Raw genomic sequence first — 26688 nt, forward strand, 5'->3', positions numbered from 1 at the left:
ATATCTTATCGCCTGTATATAAATCCATGGTATGCCCACATCTTGAATATTGCGTGCAGATGTGGTCGCCCTATCTCAAAAAAGATATACAGTAACTCCTCACTTAAAGTCATCCTGGTTAACGTTCTTTCGTTGTTACATTGCTGATCTATTAGGGAACATGCTCGTTTAAAGTTGTGTAATGCTCCCTTCTAACGTCATTTGGCAGCTGCCGGCTTTTTCTACTGCTTGCAGGAAGAGCAGCCCGTGAGGGCTTGGAACCAGGGTGGACCAGCAGCCCCCCATATCAGCTCCCCGCTCCCCTAAATTCCCTGTGTAGCAGCTGCCCAGCAGGCTAGCAATTGCAGCTGTCCCTACTCGCACTGCCATGTACTGCTCCTGCCCTCTGCCTTGGAGCTGCTCCCCAAGACTCCTGCTTGCTGTGCAGGGGGGGAGGGAAGGAAGAGGGGGGCTATTGTCAGGGTGTCCCCCTGCTCCTGCAGCCCACTTACCCCATCTTCCCTAGACAGGGGACACACACCAGGGCTCAGGACTGAGGGAGCTTGCAGCAGCTGAGGTCTCAGCAAGCTGATCTAATTAACAAGGCAGTGTACTTAAAAGGGAAATGCACTTATCTCCCTCATTCCTGCTGCCTTGTAGAGTGATAGTGTTAACCCTTGAGGGCTCAGCCAATTGCTAGTTCATCATTTAGCAGTAAGGAAAATATCCCACCCTTTGACTCCTCCACCTCAACCAAGCTTCACAATCATCATCACTGTATATCAGTATTAAATTGTTTGTTTAAAACTTATAGTGTGTGTGTGTGTGTGTGTGTGTAGTCTTGTCTGGTGAAAATTTTTTCACTGGCACCTAACCCCCTCATTTACATTAATTCTTATGGGGAAATTGGATTCGCTTAACATTGTTTCACTTAAAGTTGCATTTTTCAAGAACATAACTACAACTTTAAGTGAGGCGTTACTGTATTGGAATTGGAAAAGGTACAGAAAAGGGCAACAAACATGATTATAGGTATAGAATGGCTTCCATATGAGGAGAGATTAACAAGACTTGGACTTTTCAACTTGGAAAAGAGACGATTAAGGGGGGGTATGATAGAGGTCTATAAAATCATGACTGGTGTGGAGAAAGTAAAGGAGGAAGTGTTATTTACTCTTTTTCATAACACGAGAACTAGGGGTCACCAAATGAAATTAATAGCAACAAGTTAAAAACAAACAAAAGGAAGTATTTCTTAACACAACACACAGTCAACCTGTGGAACTCCTTGCCAGAGGATGTGGTGAAGATCAAGACTATAACAAGGTTCAGAAAGGAACTAGATACATTCATGGAGGATAGGTCCATCAATGGACTATTAGCCAGGATGGGCAGGGACGGTGTCCCTAGTCTGTTTGCCAGAAGCTGGGAATGGGCGACAGAGGACAGATCACTCAATAATTACCTATTCTGTTCATTCCCTCTAAAGGATACTGGGCTTAGATGGACCTTTGGTCTGACCCAGTATGGCCATTCTTCTGTTCTGTAAGTATTCAGTACGTCTCAAAAGGAGTCCCCAAATGCAACTTACCTTTAAAATTATAATAGGAGATAAACCTACAGTGAATTAGTTCCTGTGAAAGTCAAGTTTAGGCAATGAATAATAAAAGAAGCTACCTAACAAACAAGCTCTCAGCATAGGTATCACATCAGCTATCAGAACAGAGAGGCCAGGTTTAATATTTATCTATCAGCAGCACTAAGTAGCATGTTATTTTTAAAAATATAGCCATAGTTGAATAAGCTTCCCTCCCCCTTCAAATGGCAAATTATACATACATGTAGCCAAAGTGATGCGTCTTTAATATGGATAGGCCAGAGCCAGAACCTTTTTCCCATCGTTCAAGAATATCTGGATCCAGGGTTTTTGGTTGAGGCCCACCTCTAGTGTCTAACTGCTGAGCTTAACACTCATTGCCAAAATTCACAGACAGTACCAAATGATATGTTAAAAAACATATTAAAGCAGGAAAAGTAACAAAAGACCTCAGGTTTTTCCTCGCATCAGCGAGAAATTATAGCACCTATGGAAATTGTGAAACTGAAAGCATTGCTGATGAAATCTGACATGATGCCATCAGAGGGGGGAGCACAGCTCTAGAAAGCACTATTACAATTTTAGCTCCCAAAAGGAATTTTTGCTAGTTCTAGTGTCCCATTCCAAACAAGTGAATAATACACTTTTTATAGACTAAACAACAGCATGCAAAGGAGATGTGAATCCCAGTGCAACAAGGACAAAAACTCCTTTTGAACATATCACTAAAAAATGAATGAGGCACTGAATACCATCTGTAGTCATTTAGAAATTCAAATCCCCACTCAGTCAGCTGACCAGGTAGCAGGACATTTATTCACCAACCAGACTATTCTTTCCAACAAAAAGGGGAAAGTTAGAACTGGACAGTGTTGGTAAAAATTTGAGAAACTGAACAAACAAAAAGCTGCAGCCATCGGAGCAAACAGGTAACTGATTGCACCTGCCATATTTTGCACAATCAACCAACCATTTGCACCTGCACACAACTGCATATTTTGTATGTGACTAGATTCACTCCTACATCACCTGTGACAAAACAAAAGTAAACAATTGCCTTTTTGCAAATTACTACAGGGTTTTGGAATCACTATTTTAAGTATAGGTACAACCACAGGCAAGGGTAGAGAATCTGTTCCCCTCCTCAAGTTTATTTACAATCCTGTTTATAACCCCCTGGTAGTTACATCGAAAATACATTCACACTACAGGTCTTCTCCCCTTCCCCAACTTTTTAACATAGTTGAACTACTGGTTTTCAAAGCTTCATCATCATTTTGTCAAGACAGTTCAACTAAATCTTGTCAAGATCTAGTAGTATGCTGACTGCATTATTTATCAGTAGCTTTAAGACAAATGGTCCCTAAGGTGGGTCCCTTTCTGACAGCCAGATGAGATCTCTGGAGGCATCTGGATCAATATCCTGGAGCACTGTTCATTTTAAGTATTTCTAGAGACCAGTCAGAGAGAAGGGGAAAGCAATCCCTGTAAACACCGTAATGGTTCTTCGGTAGCAAGTTTAAGAAACAGTATGGGATAGGTACAAAAACTAGTATAGCAGCAACTGTATGTTTACCAGAAGAAAACCAGGTTTCATTTTGCCCAGTTCTTGTCCTCTCAATGACAGACAAGTCTCCAAGAACATATTCCTTTCTACTGTATGTTGGCTTCCACTTGTTTCCCCGAGAACAATATTTGCTAACTGATTGCTCTTTATGTCAAGACCTGAAAAAGTGGGTTTTTAAAAATGCAATTAGTTTCCTAAAATGAGCAAAGGTGGTTTGAATGAATTAAAGCAGGTAAATCAAACCTATTTTTTGCTCCTATGAACCTAAATAAATCTTTCCCCTCCCCCCATTCCTTACATTAGTGACCGACATATAAACAACTCCACTGTATCCTGCCTCTGTCCGACAGTGCTAATTTCCACTTCACAGGTTCAAACAACAAACTAAGTAGTTCCTATTCTGTAGTTACTCTATTCTACTTACGAATGGTGATTGAACAGATTTTCAGCTAACCTAGTCATGAAGCCCTATGGAAATCTTTCCAACATCAGAATTTGGCTAAAGCCTATTGAGTCTTGTTAGGGCTTTCGGGGGGTGAGAAAGATCAGGAAAACTTAACTGCACAACACTGTTCCGAGGCAAACTATGACTGAGCATATACACTGCGATTCACTCGAATGCGTTGCCATTGCAATGAAATTACTAAAGCGCCTCATTTTCTCTGCTTCTTTATACGTATTTAATGCTGGCACTTACCGTCGTGGAACAAATGGACCCCCACCCCCAAAGAGGTTGACGGTCTCCGTGTCCCTTTACTCCTTGACTATCTCCAGCTCCCAGCTTTGCTCTTCTAAAAATCAGCCTAGTTTGCAGAACAGAACAGAGGAAATTAATAGACCGCCGAGTTGCCAAAATTCCGACCACTCACGAGTAGCAGTGAAGACGTTCTCCCGGGTTCCGACTGATTCCAAAGAACAAAGCCTACTGCTGGCAGTGAGGAAGCTGAGTGTAAGTCCCCTGGCTTCAATCCAACTGTTGCTCTTGCTTTTGCTTCAGAGTACGTGAGTGTGTGCTTATGTGCGCCGTAATATATGTGAGAGAGGAGGGCTGGGAAAAAATAGGGTGGGTGTTGGGGGAGGAATGCTGGTGATGTCCAGAAATAAGACGAAAGAAATGACTAGGGTGATCCGTCTCCCCTCACTTTCTCCTCTTATCACATGTGCTGAGGCTTTTTCCTTGCCGGGGATTTTGACCTCAAGACAGAAGGTAGAGAGCAAATTCCAACGGAGCTTCCTAAAACCGATCGCTGGTTGGACGGCACTTTAAACCACAACGGAGGGGCTCCCTTCATCCCCTGAGCGAGGACGCTGTCAAGACACCTTGGGAATTGTGGGCTTAGTAGCAATCTAACGTTAGGTTCGCAATAGTTCTCTCTCTCTCGCTCTCTCTGCCCCTCCCCCCCCAATTAAAAGTTTACTCAATTTTCAAGAACTATACTGCCATTGCTTTCCTGAGCTATTTCAGATTCCACTCCCTGGCATCTCTGGATGTTGTATAACAGATTTTTTTTTTTTAAATCGACTATGTATTTGCCTATAGCACAACGCACAAACTATGGCAACTTACCCCACACCACCCTCTCATTACCTCTAATGAAGTCTGTTACTCCACGCTTGGAAAGGAGCTTGCTCTGTACCTAAAAAGAAATAAGAAGTTTCCCCAGAGGACTTCAGAGCTACAAGTTAACTACTTTGGTTACAATTGGACCAGGGATGCCAATGCCAAAAATAAATAGTTTTTTTATTCTTCACCACTGTGATGAGTTCGGTCACAGAGATCCCCTTGGGATTGTCATCTGACATGCTGAGATTTCTTCTGAGCCCTTTTTCCCTGCCAGCTTGTGACTCCAGAACCCTGTCTTGTTCAGCCAGACATGCTAGCCTGCTGCAAAACAGACCCAGGTCTGGTCCACACCCCCAAAGCTGCAGGCTTAACTGAAAACAGCTTAGCAGGTTACCTAGCTCCAGCACCCAGACACCAGCTCCCAATGGGATCCATACCCCAAATCAATCCATTTTACTGGAGAGGGATAGCTCAGTGTTTTGAGCATTGGCCTGCTAAACCCAGGATTGTGCGTTCAATCCTTTAGGGAGCCATTTAGGGATCTGGGGCAAAAATCTGTCTGGGGATTGATCCTGCTTTGAGCAGGGGGTTGGACTAGATGACCTCCTGAGGTCCCTTCCAACCCTGATATTCTATGCTTCTATGCAGGGTAAACTCATAAATTGTCTGCCCTCTATAACACTGACCGAGAGGGATGCACAGCTGTTTGCTCCCCAAAGTATTAATCACTTACTCTGGGTTTATTAATAAACAGAAGTGATTTTATTAAATATAAAAAGTAGGATTTAAGTGCTTTCAAGTAATAATATACAGAACAAAGAAAGTCACCAAGCAAAATAAAGCAAAAACATGCAAGTCTAAGCCTAATACATTAAGTAACTAATTACAGGTAATATCTCACCCCCAGAGATATTCCAATAAGCTTCTTTCACAGACTAGACTCCTTCCTAGTCTGGGCACTCCTTCCTAGTCTGGACCCAATACTTTCCCCTGGTACAGTCCTTGTTAGTTTCAGCAGACATCTTAGGTGGAGCCTAGGGGTTCTCATTTGACTGGCTGCCCCCTTTGTTCTCTTCCACCCCCTTTTATAGCTTTGGCACAAGGCTGGAATCTTTTGTCTTTCTGGGTCCCCACCACCTCTTCTAAATGGAAAAGTACCAGATTTAAGATGGATTCCAGTATCAGGTGACATGTTCACATATCCTGTGAGACCCCAGCCTCCATTCTCCCAGGGCTGGCCTATGCGTACATTTGTAAGTAAACAGAGCCATTTACAACCAATTGTCCTAGTCAATGGGAGCCATCAAGATTCTAAACCACCATTAATGGCCCACACTTTGCATAATTACAATAGGACCTCAGATATACTTCATATTTCTAGCTTCAGATACAAGAATGATACATACATAAAAATAGGAGGAATATATTCAGTAGGTTATAACCTTTGTTATGATACCTTTTGCATAAAGCATATTCCAGTTACATCATATTTACACTTATAAGCATATTTCCATAAAACATATGGAGTGCAACATCACAACCCCCATGTACTCAGAGAACAATTTCTTGTAAAGAATAGTCTTTTAGGTAATGAAATGAACAGGGACAATTGCACTTGGCAACCTAAGGAAGAATGTCAGAAAAGACTTTCGGAATTAGTTTTTGTGTTATACAGAAGAATCTGGCAAAAGTATTTCAGTTAGTCATAGAATTTAAGTCCAGAAGGGGCCATTAGATAATTTAGTCTGACTTCCTCTATATCACAGGCCACCCCAACACCAATCAGCACCCATGAAGTAAACTGAACCACCATAATTAGACAAAGATATTACAGCAACAGCCCTCAGGAGACTTAACTGTTATGTGCCACAACTTGATAATAGAAGGGACTGAGATGCAATGTCCAAGGCCCCTGAACTGGCAGGGAATTAATTTAGCGAAATATATCCACATGATCCTAGTAAGCACCCACATCCCATGCTGCAAAGATAGGCTAAAACTCCCAAGATCACTGCCAATCTAACCTGGCAAAAAATTCCTTCCTGATCTTACAGATAGTAATCAGTTAGGGTATGTCTACGCTTAAAACAAAAAAAACACCAAAATCACACCCTGCTACAGAGCATCTCAGAGCCTGAATCAACTAACTGCTTTTGGGGCTCACACTACAGGACTAAAAACAGTTCTGCAGATATTTCTACTTGGAGTCCCCCCTTGGTTGGGTTTCAGAGCCCCAGCTCCAGTCCAAGTACTCATGTCTACACTGCTATTGCTAGCTACATAGCAGAAGTCTGAGTCAGTTGACACAGGCTCTGGACTTGCTGTCATGTGTGGGTTCTTTTTTGGTTTTGTTTTTTGGCTATATAGACATACCCTTAGATCAGGGGTGTGCAAACTTTTTGGCCCGAGAGCCACATCTGGGTGGGGAAACTGCATTCAGGGTCATGAATGTAGGGCTGGGGCAGGGGGTTGGGGGGTGCAGAAGGGAGTGCGGGGTGTGGGAGGGGGTGCAGTGTGTAGGAAGGGGCTCAGGGAAAGAGGTTTGGGTGCAGGAGCGGTGCAGCAGGGGGCTCAGGGCAGAGTGCGGGCGGGGACTCATGGGAGGGGGCTCAGGGCAGGTTCTTGACAGAGTCTATATTGCAAACACACCTCTCTCCTCTCAGGGAGTGACTGCACAGTACTTCCCTTTCAGCCCCCTTCTGTTCTCAACTTGCTGGCTTTGTATCAGCCCAGCCTACACCTGCTCAGATGAGCATCATCTTTTATTAGGGCTTGCATCTCCAACCTAACTCTCCCCAAGGTGCAGCCTATTAGGTTAATTAGCCCCTTCCCACCTACCTTAACCCTTTCATATGAGGTGTGGAGCGAACAACCCATCACAGTCCTCTAAAATCAACATGCTTAGTCGGACTTCTTTGAAATTTGGTGTGCTTCAGAAGGATGCAGGGTAGGGATAGTGACCCCAGGTTCCAGAGATATAAGCTTTGGGGGGGAAAATAGCCATTTTAAAAAAGTTTAGATTTTTGGGGGTTTTTTTGCCCAGAGCTAGAGTGTAAACTATTGAGGCATGCAATGGTTCTCACTCAGGAGTTGGTTGGGAAGTGTGGCCTAGTGGTCAGGCTGCAACCTGTGACCAGCAGAGCATTGTTGGTAGGTGAGCCTGGGCTCTTCCATTCCATTGGGCTCTGAGCCAGGGCCCTTTAGGCTACCAATGGTTCGGCATGTGGTAGAATTGGGATGATGTTTGCCAATGTGCATTACTGTGCATTTACCAACAGTGAATTTCATCTACCATTTTGTTGCCCATTCACCCAGTTTTGTGAGATCCCTGTGTGACTCTTCACAGACTGCTTTGGACTCAACTATCTTGAGTAATTTTGCATCATCTGGAAAAAGGGGTAAAACAGTGAGGTGGCAGAATTTGCAGATCATTTATGAATATGTTGAACAGCACTGGTCTCAGTACAGATCTCTGGGGGACATCACTATTTATCTCTCTCTGTTCTGAAAACTGACCATTTATTCCTACCCTTTGTTTTCTGTCTTTTAACCAGTTTACTGATCCATTAGAGGACCTTCCCTCTTATCCGATCACTGCTTAGTTTGCTTAAGAGCCTTTGGTGAGTGACCTAGTCAAAGCTTTCTGAAAGTCTAGGTACACTATATCCACTGGCTCATCCTTGTCCACGTGTTTGTTGACTCCCCTCAAAGAATTCTAATAGAGTATTCTAATCAACACCCACCAGTACCACCTGTTGTTGAAAAGGCTGCAGAAAGAAAATAATTCACAGTAATAGGAGAAGACCATCTGCAAATTAGCAAGTGCACAGTTGGAGTATATGACAAACCCATTCATAACTAAGGACATTTATAATTTATTTGAAGTGAGGAAGAAAAATTGTAATGGTTGGTGTTAGTGTTACAAAGGTTTCTGCAAAATTAAAGTGTTTTTATCTAATTATTCAGTAAATTATATAAAGACATATAATATCAAATTATACCTCAGTGAAGACTCCACATAGTAAATAGAACATAACATCAGCATCATTAATGATGTACTCAATGGCAACTGCTACCCCCCTGTTAATACAGAATTAAGGTTGTTATCCCCTTGCAGAATGCTGAGTTGAGCAAAACTCAAACTTTTTAAAAATCAGGAAAAGCACAGTTAAATTTGCATGAGAAGATGCCCTCTTTCAGTAATGCCCCCATACATCCCATCCAGGGAGGCTGTGCTGGGCTCTTTTGTGCTGATTGCATAAAGAAACTACTGGCTCTGCTTCCTGCTCCCCCTTTGATATTTTTGATGCAATGATTAAATAGTCTCAAGTGGGGAAAAAACCCCTTAGATCTGTTCCTTTAGATCAACTGCAAGGTGTATCCTCATAAGTCAGAGCCCACCTAACACCAATGTCATGTACTTGATAAATACAAAACCCTACATGTACCTTCCATGTTTCATATATGATGTTGGCATTCATCAATACAGGTCATTTACAATACAGTGCTTGAACCTAGGGAGAGGAGGGCTCCAAACTGAAAAGGGAAGGGATTGGGGAAGAAAGATAGAAAACACCCAAATATGGAAAAATTAAGTGCACCAATTTATGATCTAGAACATTACAGGTATGTACAGTTCAGCTAATTTATGTGGGAGGTACTTACTTGATTGATGACCCATTTCAGGCATCTGCTTTAGCTAGGGAAATCTTTACCAAAGATTTAGCATATTCTTACAAAACAACTTCTCATGCCTCAGTGAGCATGATTTCTATGCACATAGGTAGTAAGAGTCATCTTTTCTAGCCCCTTCATCAATTTCCATAGACTTGAATTCTTTGTTTTGAAAGCTGGGATCAATCTAAGCTATCCAAGATGTAGATATATACAAGAAGGCTTTCTTTGTAAAGATAATGGATGAAGTTTTCAAATGTGCCTGAATGTTTTAGGAGCCTAAATCCCATTTTCAGAAGGGTCTAAAGCATATAGGCTTAAGAACAAGAATGGCCATATTGGGACAGACCAAAGGTCCATCTAGCCCATTATCCTGTCTTCTGACAGTGGCCAATGCCTGATGCCCCAGAGGGAATGAACAGAACAGGTAATCATCAAGTGATCCCTCCCCTGTCACATTCCTAGCTTCTAAGTGACTTAGATGTTTTTGAAATTGGGATGTAGAAATTTTTGAAAATGTTACCCAGTGGGCTGATTCTCCTCTCTCTTGCAAATAACTCAAATTTAAATTCAATACCAATAGCTAAGTAAAAGGAAAAACATTTTATTGAAATATAATGTAAGATGTTGGGACAAATGCTACTCAAATATAATCTAAAACAAAAACAAGTTTATCAGAACCTATTTCATGTATCAGAGCTTTCCATTTTTGTATGGACACAAATTCAAAAGGAAGGAAGGAGGATTAAAATGCAGAAGCTATCCAAAACACTAGAAAACAGACAAAAATATGAAATTCAAAGCAATAGTGTGGACTGCACATGCAAGACTTACCATATGATCAAATATTGTCTTATGTTAATCACTGATGAAGTCTCCATACATTCCATTAAAAGAACCATCAAAAAAATCAACATGTAAAAAGAAATATCTAAGCAGCACAACAAACTTCTCAAACTCTGTATCTGTTAAGTCCAAGTGAATAGTTCCTAAACCCCACAGCCTCAAAACAGACTACCCCTAAATTCAGCATATGAATCATACTGATGATGCATATATTCAAGCAAGTCTGACTTGCATTCACAAATGTGACAAATATTCTTGGATGCATCCTAATCCTGAACTGATGGAAAGCTGCATTTACTGGGGTCTCAGAAGAAAGTCATTCCCCACTTGCCTCCCAAATCATACTTAACTCTGCTCACATCACATTACTGTATTCCTGAATAATAACAGAATGTAGGACATTGTTCAACGTGTGTCTTCTTTATTTTAACAGGATCCCACTAAAGGCTGTAGTGCCAGAGAGCAACTGGAAGAAAATTTTTACTTTCTATGCTAGCAGCTACATCTGTTTTCAACGAAAGCTAGGCTTCCTACTTTTGGCACATGTGTAGACCTGAAGGTGCCCAATTAAGTCAAACAGATGAAGCACACATTCATGGACTATCACCTACTTCTGCTTGCAAAGATTTAATGGATATGCTCTAGGACTTTCTTTAAGCTGAAGTATATTAATATATATTTATATAATCTTTTGTACAAGTATGAGACTTAACCTTGGATGGTTTGTTATTTAGTTTGCTGAATGGCTGTTCTAAAACTGCCTAAAATGACAGGACAAATTTGTTTTTGGGAACAGGAAAATATCTAAGAAGCAAAAGGAGGCTAAAAAACACAACACATTGGCAGGAACATTAAAAATAAGCATATCAACAGGACTTTTCATGACAAAGATCCTTCCTTATCCTCTGTCTATTACACTATTGATCCAAGTAATCCTGTCCAGTCACTAGAGACATTTCCTAGTCAGAAATGATTTCCACAAGGAAATTAGCTATTTCTGAAAATTATTAAGGAAGATTCCTTTGTAGGGGAATACAATGGTTGGGTGGGTTGCTAGGGACAGCTTTAAGGGGGAAAAAATATAAAGTTTCCTTGCCTGTGCTTAGAAGAAAAGGGAGTTCAGTTTCACCGTCTGAGGATATTTTGGATGTTCTCCCTGAACTGGGATTTACTACCCAAAGCCAGGAGGAGCTCCAGAAGAGATGTTGCCTGGACACAAGCATGTAACTTTTGGTGGCTACACATCATATTACCAGAACAGCAGCAACTACTGGTAAGCACAGCTATACAAGGAAGGCCCTTGTTCAGAAGCTGGGAGTATTGACCAGCCTCCATTTCCACCACTCCCCACCAACTCTCTGGAAAAGTTGGGGTCCTCCACTTTGACTGCTCCAGACAGGGTCTCCAGAACAGCCATTGCACCTTCCTGGACTGAAACAGAGATCCCCAGGTATGTCCACAGACAGGGCCGGCTCCAGGGTTTCGGCCGCCCCAAGCAGCCAAACAAACAAACAAACAAAAACCCCCGCGATCGCGATCTGCGGCGGCAATTCGGCGGGAGGTCCTTCACTCCGAGCAGGTGTGAGGAACCGTCCGCCGAATTGCCGCCGAACAGCTGGATGTGCTGCCCCTCTCCGAAGTGGCCGCCCCAAGCACCTGCTTGGTAAGCTGGTGCCTGGAGCCGGCCCTGTCCACAGATATCACTGCTCCTTCCTGTCTGCCATTATTATTTTTATGCTATTATAAATTTCACACATCTTCACGGTCATTCACTTTTGGGTAAATAAGCAGACAAGAAAACGTAATCAAATGGCAACATGACAAGAAGTTTGTAACCTACATAGCTCAGCTCTAGCCTAATCCAGAGACAAACCCAAAGGTGATTTTAAGAAAACTCCCCGGTCAAGTTAGAAAATATTTCTATAGTAGTAATTATTTTGCATAACTTGTTCACACTTTGTCTGCCATTCTGAGAATCTGTAGGGAGGGACAGACATTGGAGGAGTAAACACCAGGTTATACTAATTCTCAGGTCACTCATCTTAAGAAAAATTGTAAAACGAGCTAAGGGTTCCAGTGCTTTGGTCAAGTAGCCAGTAAGCAGCTTACAACAAGATTGAGATGTCTATGCTTACAAGTTTATGGTGCCAGAATTATGCTAATGCAGCTGTGCCGCTGTAAGAGTGCTCGTATAGCTGCATTATGCCGATGGAAGAGAGCTTTCCCGTCAACATAATAAAACCAGCTCAATGAGTGGTGGTAGCTATGTCTGCAGGAGAGCATCGTCCGCCGACATAGCGCTATGCATACAAGCACTTATGTCAGCAAAACTTATGTCAGTCAAGGATGTGTTTTTTCACACCCCTGAGTGACAAAAGTTTGAGGAAATAAGTGCTAGTGTAGACATGACCAGCAGTGCAACAAGAGACTGATGGGCCCGCCTTTGTAACATGGGTCTAATGTTACTTTAACAAAATTGTCCTTGCCCACTGCCATATTACTCAACATTAACTGATTGTTGTGAAGTTAAGAAAATATTGTTTTTTAAATATAGCTACCACCCAAAGAGCACCTCAGCTTGAGCTTGAAAAATAACCTTGAAAGTTAAGGTGCGTTTTTGTTTTGTTTTGCACTATTGAAAGAAATATTAACTGGATGAATGAAGCAATCCAGGTTTTGTTAAATGTCATGCAATTGCAAAGATATTTTTTAAGGAGATTTGAGCAGAGACAAATACATTGCAAAAAGTAAAATGTAGCCCAATGATGAGGAAAGTCCATATTTTCTGTCATGTAATAAATGTTTACTTCTTGAACGAAGACTAAATTCTAAACTGGCAGCAAGGTAAAGATGACAAATTATTGGAATTTATCGAAAGATGTTATGACAACGATAAAATATTAAGTAGGATTGCTTCAAATAAAACCCATTATAATGCAATCATCCTTCTCTTTCCACCATATAAATATTTCTATTCTCAGCTAACAGCAGCTTGAGAAAATGCTTTTCATGTATAGCTGTTATAAAGCCCATAAAACTGGGCAGAATACACTTATCAACTTTTTAATGTAAGACAGTAGTTAGTTTAAGTCAAAAGACAATGCTGCATTTTTTGCATGATGGATTTACTGAGGCACTGGAAACATTCAGAAAAGCTGACAACCATTTCTAACCCTTTTCAAAGAGTTATAATAGTTACAACTGAATGAACAAACCTTGCCTGAGACTAAAAATAGAACTATTTTGAACATTATAAAAGTTCTTGCACTTTGATCCTAGGATTTTTAATTGTTTTTAAACTATCTCTCTCCGTTGAAACTGGTAACTCATGGGCACATATGTTTTATGTTAGTCAAGCAAAGTGAGTATCTAAAGAAGCCAAAAATTTATGTCCATTTGAAATACAATATTCACTACTATTTAGTAGCTTTGCCAGTAAATGGACAGTAAAGAGCTCTACAGTATGTAAGAAGAGATCCTATTTGTCTATCCTTGTCAATGCTTTCCCTTGTGTATCTGTCAAGATCAGAATTCATTCAGGATCAGCAAATCCATGTGTGAATATGAGGAATCATAAACCAAACTAAAATTATCTCCTGGAAGAGGCCACAAATTCTCCTTTTCATAAAGAAAGCTTATATCCTATGTTCTGAGAGGCAGAGGAGAGAGATAGTTATAACTTTATTTTCAAAAAGCACTTGTTACAGCAATTTTGGATGGTTAAAAATGATTTGTCACCCTGTGACCCAGAAAATCAGACTGCTAGTTTGGAGGGCATAAAATATGAATTTAGGAGCTTTGCCACCATTTAAAAAAAGCTTGGTTGGTCACAATGTTATTTATTTAGAACACCTTAACGGTATAAGCCACATTATGAACAAATAAGTATACGGTCCCTACTCCAATGTAGGGAAATACAATATGATAAATATTAAGCCTAAAAAAGAAGGGCAAATGTTTGGAAGTAGGGATTAACAGTGACAATGAAGTGGATTTTAAGAAAGGATCTTAAGGAAGAGGAGGTGATGGCTGGTTGCTGCCGAGGAAGCACTGAGATTCATAAAAAATAAAAGCTAGAAATAACAAAAAACACCACACTTGTAAAAGCACAATATTTGGTATGTTTTAAATAAAAATCCCATTTGTTTATATGTGCTTTAAAGCATTCCACATTGGAGAAAGCAATTTCAAACAAAATGTGCAAGGTCTGTAAAAATGATTTCCAGATAAGATATTCTTGGCACAACACCATGCACTAGGTCGGCCAACGGTAAATCTTCCCTATAGATCACCTGTTAGAGACTGCTGACTTGACCATGGGGGTCTCAGTTCACGCACCAACTGCGATGGGCCTCCCATATACATCAATCAGTTTTTTATACAGAACTAAGTTCACTTTGGCTATTTGCATAGCTGTGGAGTGAAGGGTGAGTTTCACCAGGCTGCCTGCCTCATCTACTTCTGGGACAATCTCCTTTCATCATTTGGGGGGGGGGAGGGGGGCGGGAAATTTTAAAAATGCCATTCAAGAGGATTAACTGTACAACGGTAATTCTTCAGAAGTAACTGAAGTAAAAACCAGATTTCTGGTGCTGCTGAAGGAAAAAAATCAGTTCAGGAAATTAGCTAGTAGATATAGAGTATCACTCTACACAGAGAATGATGATCTATTTGTCACACACTCACTAATGTAACCTTGGAGGGGTATGCATTTGCCCAGGCACCAGGTAAAAACAGTTCAATAGATTGCACGTAGCCCACACCAACTGAAGTTATTCACAGACAAGATTTTTTTTTTTCCAAATTGAAATTGAAAGTTAGGCTTCTTAAATAGAGGCTCTGATTTCACTGGTCTACAATTTTTGAGAAGTCGTCTGCTTCAGAGATAAAATGTGCTATTTATTATGTATTTTGATGTGCTGAATTCAAATATGACAATTAAAACAACTGATTGGCTACTGTTTCTAAGATATTTAAGTTTTTACATTTTATGTCTATGTATATTGTGTAGATAGTAGAGTTTTAATCATAAATTGTAAACCTAGGTCTTTTCATGTGTTTATGGTTGCTTTACATGATAATATTTCACCTGTCCTGTTTATGTAACACTTTAAAAATCAGCAAAAAGGTGATATAAATAAAATTTATTATGAAACAAAAGGCAAAAAACTATTCTGTACATAGTTTAGTCCTATTCAGTATCTACTCGGCACTTCTTGGCTTGTCTCTTGTATTCATTAAATGGAGCATCTCTTGTCACTGTCCAGCAATAGTCTGCAAGCACTGATGGGCTCCATTTGCCCTGATAGCGTTTCTCCATTGTTGCAATGTCCTGGTGAAATCACTCGCCGTGCTCGTCGCTCACTGCTCCGCAGTTCAGTGGAAAAAAATCTAGATGAGAGTGCAAAAAATGTATCTTTAGTGACATGTTGCAACCAAGGCTTTTGTATGCCTTGAGGAGGTTTTCCACCAACAACCTGTAGTTGTCTGCCTTGTTGTTTCCGAGAAAATTTATTGCCACTAACTGGAAGGCTTTCCATGCCGTCTTTTCCTTGCCACGCAGTGCATGGTCAAATGCATCAGCTCGAAGAAGTTCATGAATCTGAGGACCAACAAAGACACCTTCCTTTATCTTAGCTTCACTTAACCTTGGAAATTTTCCACGGAGGTACTTGAAAGCTGCTTGTGTTTTGTCAATGGCCTTGACAAAGTTCTTCATCAGACCCAGCTTGATGTGTAAGGGTGGTAACAAAATCTTCCTTGATTCAACAAGTGGTGGATGCTGAACACTTTTCCTCCCAGGCTCCAATGACTGTCGAAGTGGCCAATCTTTCTTGATGTAGTGGGAATCTCTTGCACGACTATCCCATTCGCAGAGAAAACAGCAGTACTTTGTGTATCCAGTCTGCAGACCAAGCAAGAGAGCAACAACCTTCAAATCACCACAAAGCTGCCACTGATGTTGGTCATGGTTTATGCACCTCAAAAGTTGTTTCATGTTGTCATAGGTTTCCTTCATATGGACTGCATGACCAACTGGAATTGATGGCAAAACATTGCCATTAGGCAGTAAAACAGCTTTAAGACTCATCTTCAATGAATCAATGAACAGTCTCCACTCATCTGGATCGTGAACGATGTTGAGGGCTGCCGTCACACCATCGATGTTGTTGCAGGCTACAAGATCACCTTCCATGAAGAAGAATGGGACAAGATCCTTTTGACGGTCACGGAACATGGAAACCCTAACATCACCTGCCAGGAGATTCCACTGCTGTAGTCTAGAGCCCAACAGCTCTCCCTTACTCTTGGGTAGTTCCAAATCCCTGACAAGGTCATTCAGTTCACCTTGTGTTATGAGGTGTGGTTCAGAGGAGGAGGATGGGAGAAAATGTGGGTCCTGTGACATTGATGGTTCAGGACCAGAAGTTTCATCCTCTTCCTCATCTGACTCAAGTGAGAATGATTCTGGTGCATCAGGAACCGGCAGTCCTTCTCTGTGGGGTACTGGGCATATAGCTGATGGAATGTTTGGATAATGCACAGTCCACTTTTTCTTCTTTGACACACCTTTCCCAACTGGAGGCACCATGCAGAAATAACAATGGTATGATCTGTTGGCTCTCTCCAAATCATTGGCACTGCAAAAGGCATAGATTTCCTTTTCCTGTTCAACCACTGGCGAAGATTTGTTGCACAAGTGTTGCAGCATATGTGTGGGCCCACCTCTTGTCCTGATCTCCAGTTTTGCAGCCAAAATAAAAGTGATAGGCTTTCTTAACCATAGTGGTTATACTGCGCTTTTGTGATGCAAAAGTCACTTCACCACAAACATAGCAGAAGTTATTTGCACTGTTCACCCAAGTACGAGGCATCTCTGCTCACTTTGGCTAAACAGAAATGTGTCCCTTTGCAAAATCAAACACTGACAAATAAGAGAGCACGACACTGTATAATTTCTAGAGCTGATATAGGGCAATTTGTTCAGCAGAGTGATGTAAGCTTCGTTATGATTGCATCATCTATGACTTCTAGGAATAACATGATGCAATTCATATAATGTATGACGCAATACCAGCCTCAGATTGCATCATTCATTGTTTTGCCTAAAAAGCAAGTACTGTCCAAACCCAGTCATAGATTTATTCATAGATCCAGTCAAAGATGTATTTTAGTCATTTCTGGTTTAAATTAAGATCCCTTCCGTTTATAACTCACTTATAATTAATCGAGCTGAGCACCCATCAGTTTCCACTGATTTGGGTGGGAGTTTCTGGATGCTCAGTGTTTTTGAAAATCAGACACCTAGCTATAGATTTTAGAGCCTGACTTTAGGCTCCCATTTAAAAAAAAAAAAAAAAAAAACCATCACCACCACCAAAAACACTCTTATTCCAAGCTCCAGTATCATAACCATGTACAGGCTAGAAGAGTGTTTTACAACAGCAGCTGTGGTGTTGCTTAGATTTCTTTCCACAATGCCAGTACAGACTTAAACCCATGGTTGCTGTTTTTTGTTTTTTTTTTAAATTACAGATCCTCCCATCTTTGGGCCACGAGTCCCAGCCACCTCTTGGGATTCCACATCTTCCACAGCAATTGAGTTTGCCACAGCAATTTCTTATTTCCACTTGCTTGGAATACAGACAAATGACCCTGATGTATCTCATTGAATCATTTAGGAATTCCATTTGTCATGAGCTTGGTCTTCCACAGTGCCCTTTTCAGGTGTGACAAGGCCTTGTATTCCTCCATCCTCCAGTTCTCAGTGTCCGGGCAGTTGGCAGAACATGTCTACTTGTGGGACACGACCTTTGGTTATCCCAGAAGGAGTGAAAAAGGCAGGAGGTGAGAAAGCCAACTGATGCCAAGCCCACAGCATCCCTCCCTTCTTTCAAGGGGCCTTTGGCAGGCCATAATTCAGTCCAGCTCCCGCAGGCAAGTCTTAGTAGGCATTCTAAAGTAATTGTTTGCAGCTCACACCACTGTCCCAGCAGGGAGCTCTGACAAGCAATGCAAGCAGTGCCAGTTCTCAGCCATATTCTCCTCTGGGAGCAGAGAACTGAAGGTCTGGTTCTCTCCCAGGGCTTCCTTTTCTTGTTGTATTATTTTGTTGAGGGACATAAGCACAGCTATACTGGGTCAGACCAATGGTCCATATAGCCAGATATCCAGTGTCCGGTCTTCTGACAGTAGCCGGTGCCAGAAGTTTCAGAGGGAATGAACAGCACAGGGCAATTTCAATTGAGCCATCCCATTGTCCGGTCCCAGCTTTTTGCAGTCAGAGGTTTAGGGACACTCAGAGCATGAGATTGCATCCCTGACCGTCTTCACTAATAGCCATTGATGGATATCGCCTCCAGGAACTTAGCAAATTCCTTTTTGAACCCAGTTATACTTTTTGCCTTCATCATCCCATGGCAATGAGTTCCACAGGTTGTTTGTGCATTGTGTGAAAAAATACTTCCTTATGTTTGTTATAAAACCTGCTGCCTATTAGTGTTATCAGATGACCCCTCGTGAGGGTCAGCACTCATGGGAAACATCACCTAGTGGTCAAGGGGTTAAGATCCTTCAAAATGCAGAAGGCAGTTTGGTAGGGGGAAGCACAGTGCCTCCCACTCTACTGAGCTCTGGCCCAGAGCCCTCGGAGGTCTACCAAAGGATCTGACACCCAAGAGTGCCTTAAAACTGCTCTCCCCGGGCCACTTCCTACCACCCCTCTATTGTCTAAAGTTCACAGTCTGTAGCAAGAAAGTGTGAAGGGGTCAGCTCACAGCTTGGCACCTCCTTGTAACTAGCTGTGGCATGGTAGCTCTCTCCCTCTCTTGGAGGTGGTGACTCCCTCCTCCTGTGACTTGACCCTCCAGCTCAGTCAGTTCCAAGTCTCTTCCCTTCTGTGGTAGTCCATAAACAAAATAAGGGGAATTAACACAAACTGGGTTAGTACATGAGAGGGGGAAATGCCTCCCTTTCAGGGTGTATCAGAAACAGGTCCTTTCTTCCCCCAGGGAGGGACTTTCAGGCAGTTGGTGATGGGAAAGATCCTACCTTCTCCCTCAGTCCTTTCCTCAGGAGCTGCCAGTTAAAAGGTCCATTCTCTTCCCTGGTCTGCTTACAAGTAAGCTGGTCTGCTTTCCTTTTAACTCCTCTTCCAGTCTGTACATCTCATACAGGAGCCAAGAACAGCTCCTTAACCCCATGTTGCCTTGTGTGGTGTTTGTATACCCCATCACACCCCTGGTTCTTGTGTTATGTTAAGGGATAAACAATGGTTCCTTATTCCCTTCCTCTAACCATTCATGATTTTCTAGACCTCGATCATATTCCACCCCCACCCCCCATCAGTTTCTTTCCTCCTATCCTATCTCAATCTCTTGGTGTTTCATCAAATTCTGGAGTCAACTACACCTCTACCTCGATATAACGCTGTCCGCGGGAACCAAAAAAATCTTACCGCATTATAGGTGAAACTGCATTTTATTGAACTTGCTTTGATTCACCGGAGTGCACAGCCCTGCCCCCCCGGAACACTGCTTTACCACGTTATATCCGAATTTGTGTTATATCGGGTTGCGTTATATTGAGGTAGTGGTGTATATTGCATTCATCCAAACCTGTCTTTTCTACTTAGATAAGATCCAACCAGATGATGGCCATGAGCTGATTATAACTAACCAGGGTCCAAGAAGCAGGTGTCATGGTCAACTTGCCAGCCAAAGCATCTACTTGTAACTAACCAGCAGTCCAAAAGGTATCAATAAATGCCATATTTCATCGTGTTTTCTATCCTGTCTCTCTTCCATCTGGTGTGTGTGTGTGTGTGGGTGTTAATAAAAGGTTAAATGAGTGCCCTTCACATCAGGTGTGAGTAAAATTAACCCTATCCTTTTAATCAAAGAAAGGTTGCTCTGAACATAAGAGACTGCTATTTTGACTCCAAAAGGAGACAGACTTCAAAAAGGTCTGACTAAGTCGGTTTTGCATATTCACTAAACCACACTTTCAATACAAGTGCTTGTTTTAATTTCTTGTTCTTTGTATTTCATCAATAAACTTTCAATTTGAATTAATGCTTTTCAATGTTTGCCAAGTAACTGAGTAAAACCAACAGCTCTGTTTAAAAATAACTCTGAATCTGTCTGATACTATTTCATGTTAGACAGTGAAAGCGTTTATAAATGTCTTTAACTCTTTAGACCTTTAAGAGCAATACAACACCCTCCCATCCCTATTTTTCCTGAACATGAAAAAGAACTATGCTTATGACATTATATAAATAAAATTAAGTTATATAAAGAAATATAAATTTTCTAAGTGTAGTACCAGGGCAAAACCACATTTCCCACTTTATACCTTTCTGCAAGTTTTATGAACACTTCAAGAGTTAGATTAGATAAGTTTCTCACAGCTTTAGCTATAGAGATGGCTAATGCAGTTTGATACTTGAACTTGAATTGAAGAAGTTGAAACCTTCCAAAGGAAAAGGATTTTTCCCCCCTTCTCAATGGTAATTCCTTTGGGGACACTTTAAATTATGACACAGCCCTGTTAAGAATGTGTAACCAGTATGTGAAAACACAAACTAGAAAAATCAGTATGTAAGTTCCAAGACAGGGCTGGCTCACACCATTTCACATCACTCTGCAATGTAGGAGTCAAACACGCCTGAGCTAATTGCATGGTTGACGTAAATAGGATTTATGATGAGAGATGGATAATCCATGCACACAATATTTCCAAATGTCTTAAGTAGATATCCTGCTGCTCACCAGTGCAAACCTTACATTCTCTGCACATCTTCAGCTATGGTTTCATGGACTGAAAAGACCAGCTGTCCAAGCAGATCTGGAAATGTTTTCTGGAGGTCTCTCTCCTGCAGCATTTCCAGCTGCTTTATAGATGACGGTTTCTGAACAAGTGTAGAAAATGCCCACACAACATTCAGAGGCGCATTTTGCTGCCTTGCTGTTGCACTGTGCAAAGAGGGTTAAACTGCAAATAATTCAGACAGAGGAGTAATGAGCAACACAGCTGGGAACAAGTTTTCTTTTCAGAAGGTTTTTCGTTTTGTATTGGACTCACTGAAAAATTGGCTTATTTCTGCATTCAACTGAATGAACTTATGAAGCAATAACTTTTTGGCAAATCCAGGTTTGTTAAAGCTGTACACGAGTATTGCTGAGATATGAAGACAATGCTATCAAGTTTTTGATTTCTTCACATATTTATGTCATTTAGAATGGTACTATAGTGCCTGCAAGAGGTTTTGCATATCATGGAGCCCATACAGCTCCAGGCTTTTCAAAAGTCACATTCTAGTGTCATGTACCATTTAGGGCTCTCAGCCCAACAGAGCATAAAGTACATGCCAGAGATCAGCTGTGGCCTTCTTCTGGGCAAAGCTGAAGAGAATGATTCACCTTTTTAAATGAAAACATGTTTTGTTTATTGCAATTTTGGGGTGAGTTGCTAATAGATTTTTCTTCAGATTGATCTTTTTTCTCCACCTACTCCTATGGTAATTATGGAACTACTACTGCCCTTTTTATTTACAGGTAGAAAGGAAGGAGAGGTGTGCAAAGATCTGTGCATGTGGGGATCCTGATTGTGAACTCTATGGGGGTAAAGGCTGTTATTTAATATTATATATAATATATATATATATATATATACACACACACACACCCCCCTACATATAGTGTATAGATATATGTATATACATATGACAGAATAAGAAGCAATGGTCTCAAGTTGCAGTGGGGGAGGTCTAGGTTGGATATTAGGAAATAGTATTTCACTAGGAGGGTGGTGAAGCACTGGAATGGGTTACCTAGGGAGGTGGTGGAATCTCCATCTTTAGAGGCTTTTAAGGCCCAGCTTGACAAAGCCCTGGCTGGGATGATTTAGTTGGTGTTGGTCTTGCTTTGAGCAGGGGATTGGACTAGATAACCTCCTGAGATCTCTTCCAACCCTAATATTCTATGATACACACGCTATCTAGCGCGAAGGGACCCTGATCTAATTGAGGCCTCTCGACATTATTGCAATATAAATAATGATGGTGTGCTATATACATGCAAAATTTTTCAGACTAGAGGACTTATTTTTATTAATGAAAAGCAAAAAGCAGACCTAGCGACAGTCAGCACTGACTCACTGATACACCGCCTCTGAATTGCAACATTAAATAGCAGCTGTCTCATCAGCGCAGAGAGTCATCTGCATTTAAAGGTACAGAATACTCAGAACATGATAACATCTACTTTCAGTTACATGGCTACATATAACATACATAGTTCGCAATTGGTCAAATCTCCAAACCTTGGATTATACCCTAATTTTGAGAAAGTCCAGTGATATTTGGACTTTGACTCATTGTTACTATTTATATTATTTATAAATATCTGCTTTCAGGGTCTTTTTAAAAAGCAGGACTAAAACTTAAGTAGTCAATTCCAAAAAAAGAAAAAAAAATCTGATTACACGTTAGTTAAAATGCAATGGCTAAAATGTCTGTTTCAGACATTCAAATAGTTCAATTTCAGGAGAAGAGGCAGTTTTAATTTAATTTTTTAAAGTACTCATATGCTACTATAGTATCAAACTAAATTAAAGCGTAAAGAAAATCTAAATAGGGGGAAAAAAGGCAAAAGTAGTCAGTTGTGCTAACCCAAATAAAAAAGGATTGCATCAAGCCCTGATGGTGGCTGAAATGTGATTCTGTTGGCCATCTTCAGAAAGGGAGTTTCACTGAAGGAAACAATAGCCTCCATTTCATTTCACTCTGAAGTTGAATGGCAATTTACAAGACAATGCTTGTAATATTTCATTGCTGAGCAAAGCACACAGGAAACAAGAAGGATCATCATATGATGGACATCTTCTATAAATATAGCTTTGTTTTGGCATGTCTTTTATGCATCTCAAGTGGGTGCAGCTTTGGGATAAGACCACTAGCGTTGACTTCCAGTTGATGACACTTTAATAGTGAAAGATGAACAAAACAACACCTCAGCATAAGTTTTGTTTAAATGATCTGCATATAGGCATCTTTCTTACACTTATATAAATACACGGGGGAAAAGTGGGTTATTTTGCCTGGAAGGTAACCACATATTTTCTTATAAGTTTTTGTTGTTGTGCATCAATCCAGTGTGTTGATGAGTGATAAGAACAGTGAACTGAACTTCCTTCAGATGCTAGTTACCAGTGACATGAGATACCTTTCTAGTTTAACAGCAAGTAGATCAGTATATATAATACTTACATAACATACACAAAGCTCTTTTATGAAAATTGTCCACATCTAAAGAACAGTATTTTGATGCCAACATATATGTTACATCATACATGTTGGTCCAGTAAAAATTATCAGATTAGTTACCTGTGTAATTATGTGCAGTAAATGTATTGGGCAAAAGCTATGAAGCCTTTGAACTTTTTATAGTTAATGATGAGATCTGCTTAAGCATCTAGGATCCCAGGGGTCTTGGTCAGCTTTGCAAGTGTCATCCCATCTGTTTACTATACATTACAGGCCTTCCCTATAAATACACTTTCAAAAGGAAAGTGAAGTTTCTGGTTTGTTTTTCATATTCATCAAAATAGATGAGAGCAGAGAAGAGCAAAACCAGACTGAAGTCAACAAATGGATGATCTAATTCACATACTTCAAATTTATTATTAGAGAATGAGTACCTTGGAGTAAAAAAATAGTTAACAAGCTAGTTTTATGGGGCATCATAAGCCAAATGTTCAGTAAAGAACAAACAAAGGCAACTAATTAAAAAAGATTTACAAAAAATAGGTGTTCTGAGATTATATATTACATTATGTAGCTTCATGGTAGCAACACCATAGTTAAGGTTATATTCCAAAATTGGCAAAAATTCCCATTTTTCTCTAAAGGTAGGGGAACACTGAAATTTCATACAGGATTAGAAGATTCAAAGGGGATAAAAGCTAGGAAATTGGTTTGGTTTCTCTTCCTAAATTGTTAGTAGAATGTCTTTGAAATAGGGCTCTGACTCCCCCCCCCTCCACCCTTGTAAATCCTACTTTTTATTATTAGTAGTATTACTGGATCAGGACTCCATTCTGGTAGATGCTGTACAAAGAGTACAAAAAAGATGGTCCCTGCTCCCAAGGAGCTGACAATCTAAATGTAAGACAACAGACAAGGGAGTACAAGGAAACGATGAAACAACATTGGTCAGCATGATATCTAGTGATCTCTGCACACTAGCAGCCTCACCCTTGGAAAGTTTATTGAGCGATCTTTTAAAAAAATTGTCTATCTACCCAAAACTAGGTAGAGTGGTAGATTCTGAGAAGCTATTCACAATGATAATTGAGAGTTTATCTGCAACACACATAAGTCTAATTAATTGATTGGGGGCTGGAAACAGGCAACACTGAGTGATGGGTATGGGCATACATAAAACTGTCTCCATCAGGAGCAACACTTTTCTATCAGATCATACCCTATGATAGGACATTCATGCACAACTGCTGACAGACAAAACATTCTTTTGAATTTGAATTGTTTTTATTTGATAAATGCTTTTCTAGCCCTTCTATGCAAATGCACTAATGATTGAGGAAAAATCTAGCTTTCGTGCACAGGTGATATTAAGCATGGTGAGCCCATTCAAATGCTCTTGTCCCATAGTTGAACAGTGATAGTTCTTTACCTGCTTCAACATGTTGAAGGTGCGTTCACCTGAAGCCACTGATGCAGGCAAACTGACAAAAATACGCAATGCAATTGTGATAATAGGAAACACCCCAGAGAGTCCAAGTTTGAGTATTTCTTGAAGCAATTCCTTTGGCTTGCAATCCAATTTAAAGTTCATAGCATATATTCGTTTGAGGAAGATGACCTCATCACCGAGATCTTTTGAGATTTCTTTGTCATACTGTTGCTGAAATTGTTCAGTTGCAGAAAGCAGATCTTCATTACTCAGTTTATTGAAGTGCCAAAGAAACCCCAAAAGGATACAAATTAGTCACAGTGACTCAAATCAACATGTAAGACCTGATTGAATAGAGTCAATGATGACAAGGAAGACATTGACCCTATAATGCTGCTCGGCATCAGATTCAGTAGGTAAATTGCGATTGGTGCAGAACTCAGATGAAATGTCAATATTCTGTGCTACTAATTTGGACTCAGTCAGGATTGCATCCCATTGTTCACGAATCTGTTCACTGTCATTGATAAGACTTTCAATGTTATCCCTCTCAACATCAAGTGTAGCATTGTGTGCTTCAATTACCAGATTAGTTTGGTGGATCATTTATAAGTAGCTTCATCCACAAAGATGACATCAGAATACATTCAAATTTTGACATGTGCTTCTGAATAGACTGAAGTTCAGTTTGAGCCTGTGCACTGAGATTAAATGAGCTTGAATCTCTCAAAGCCTTTCTCACTGAATTCAAATGCTGCGCAACTGGTTGAACACCATCAAATTGGTGCCGACCATCTAGTTTTGGACATCCCATGCAGTGAAACAGGAAGATAATGCTTCAGAATTTCCCACCTTTGTGAACTGCTACTGAAGAGATTAGAACTGTTCAGCAAATGTACAAAGTAAATAATTGCCTCCTTGCATGATTCAGTACAGTCAACACCTCCAAGGTTTAGTGTGTGGTTTCCACAGCTGGAGAAAATACAGTTTGAATTATGCTCAAGCAGAACTGCTTGTACACCTTCATACTTCCAAACCATATTAGAGCCATTGTCATAGGCCTGACCAATTGTTGTTGGTACGAATGACCCACGTAGCTCAATAAACTCATTTTGTATGCGTGTGGAGAGATAATGGACTTGTATGCGCTTTTGACTCTCTTGCAGTTCTCAAACATGTTTAACATGCTCTGATAAAAGTGGGTCATATTTGATGAGGAGCTCAACTATGCCTAGAAAGTTTCCATTGGCATGATCACCAATACATTGACTGGAACCAAAGAAAGCCAATCCCTGCTCAGAAAGAAAAAGGGTGACATTCAGGATGCGCTCAACAAGTTTTTTCTAGTTATTAGGTTTCTGTAGAGAATTCAGTCAAGAGTAAATTCTCAATTGAACTTTAAGCTGATGCTGCCCTACTGTCTGATTTCCATGCAACACAGTTTTCTTTGTGTGATGTTGAACTCTCATGTGTTGGTATTCGGTCTTTCAACTTCCTCCAACCTCTGTTGCAACAGATGTATTTGCAGCACTTTTGTTCAAAATGAAGCAGGGTGCACAGTACAGAGATTGTTTTTCTATACTCCAGCATAACCAGTCTCGTGTGCAGCGCTCACCTTAGTCAACTAGACATAAAACTATAAAGACACTAAATGTAACAATTCTCTACCTTTCAACAAGTACTCGATCCAGCACCAGCCACTAGTAGTGGTTTGTTTATATAATCAGCTGATCTGAGAGGACATGTTCATCATGGTCTAATCTTG

The 26688-nt window shown here is 40.6% G+C and overlaps 1 protein-coding gene across 3 annotated transcripts in view; it reads right to left on the reverse strand.

Moving 5' to 3' along the window:
* Window positions 1–26688, reverse strand: part of PALLD (palladin, cytoskeletal associated protein) — a 319604-nt gene that overhangs the window by 241803 nt on the left and 51113 nt on the right. The window lies entirely within an intron of this gene.

This window comes from Malaclemys terrapin, chromosome 5 (assembly GCF_027887155.1).
Source record: "Malaclemys terrapin pileata isolate rMalTer1 chromosome 5, rMalTer1.hap1, whole genome shotgun sequence".
Classification (NCBI taxonomy): domain Eukaryota; kingdom Metazoa; phylum Chordata; order Testudines; family Emydidae; genus Malaclemys; species Malaclemys terrapin.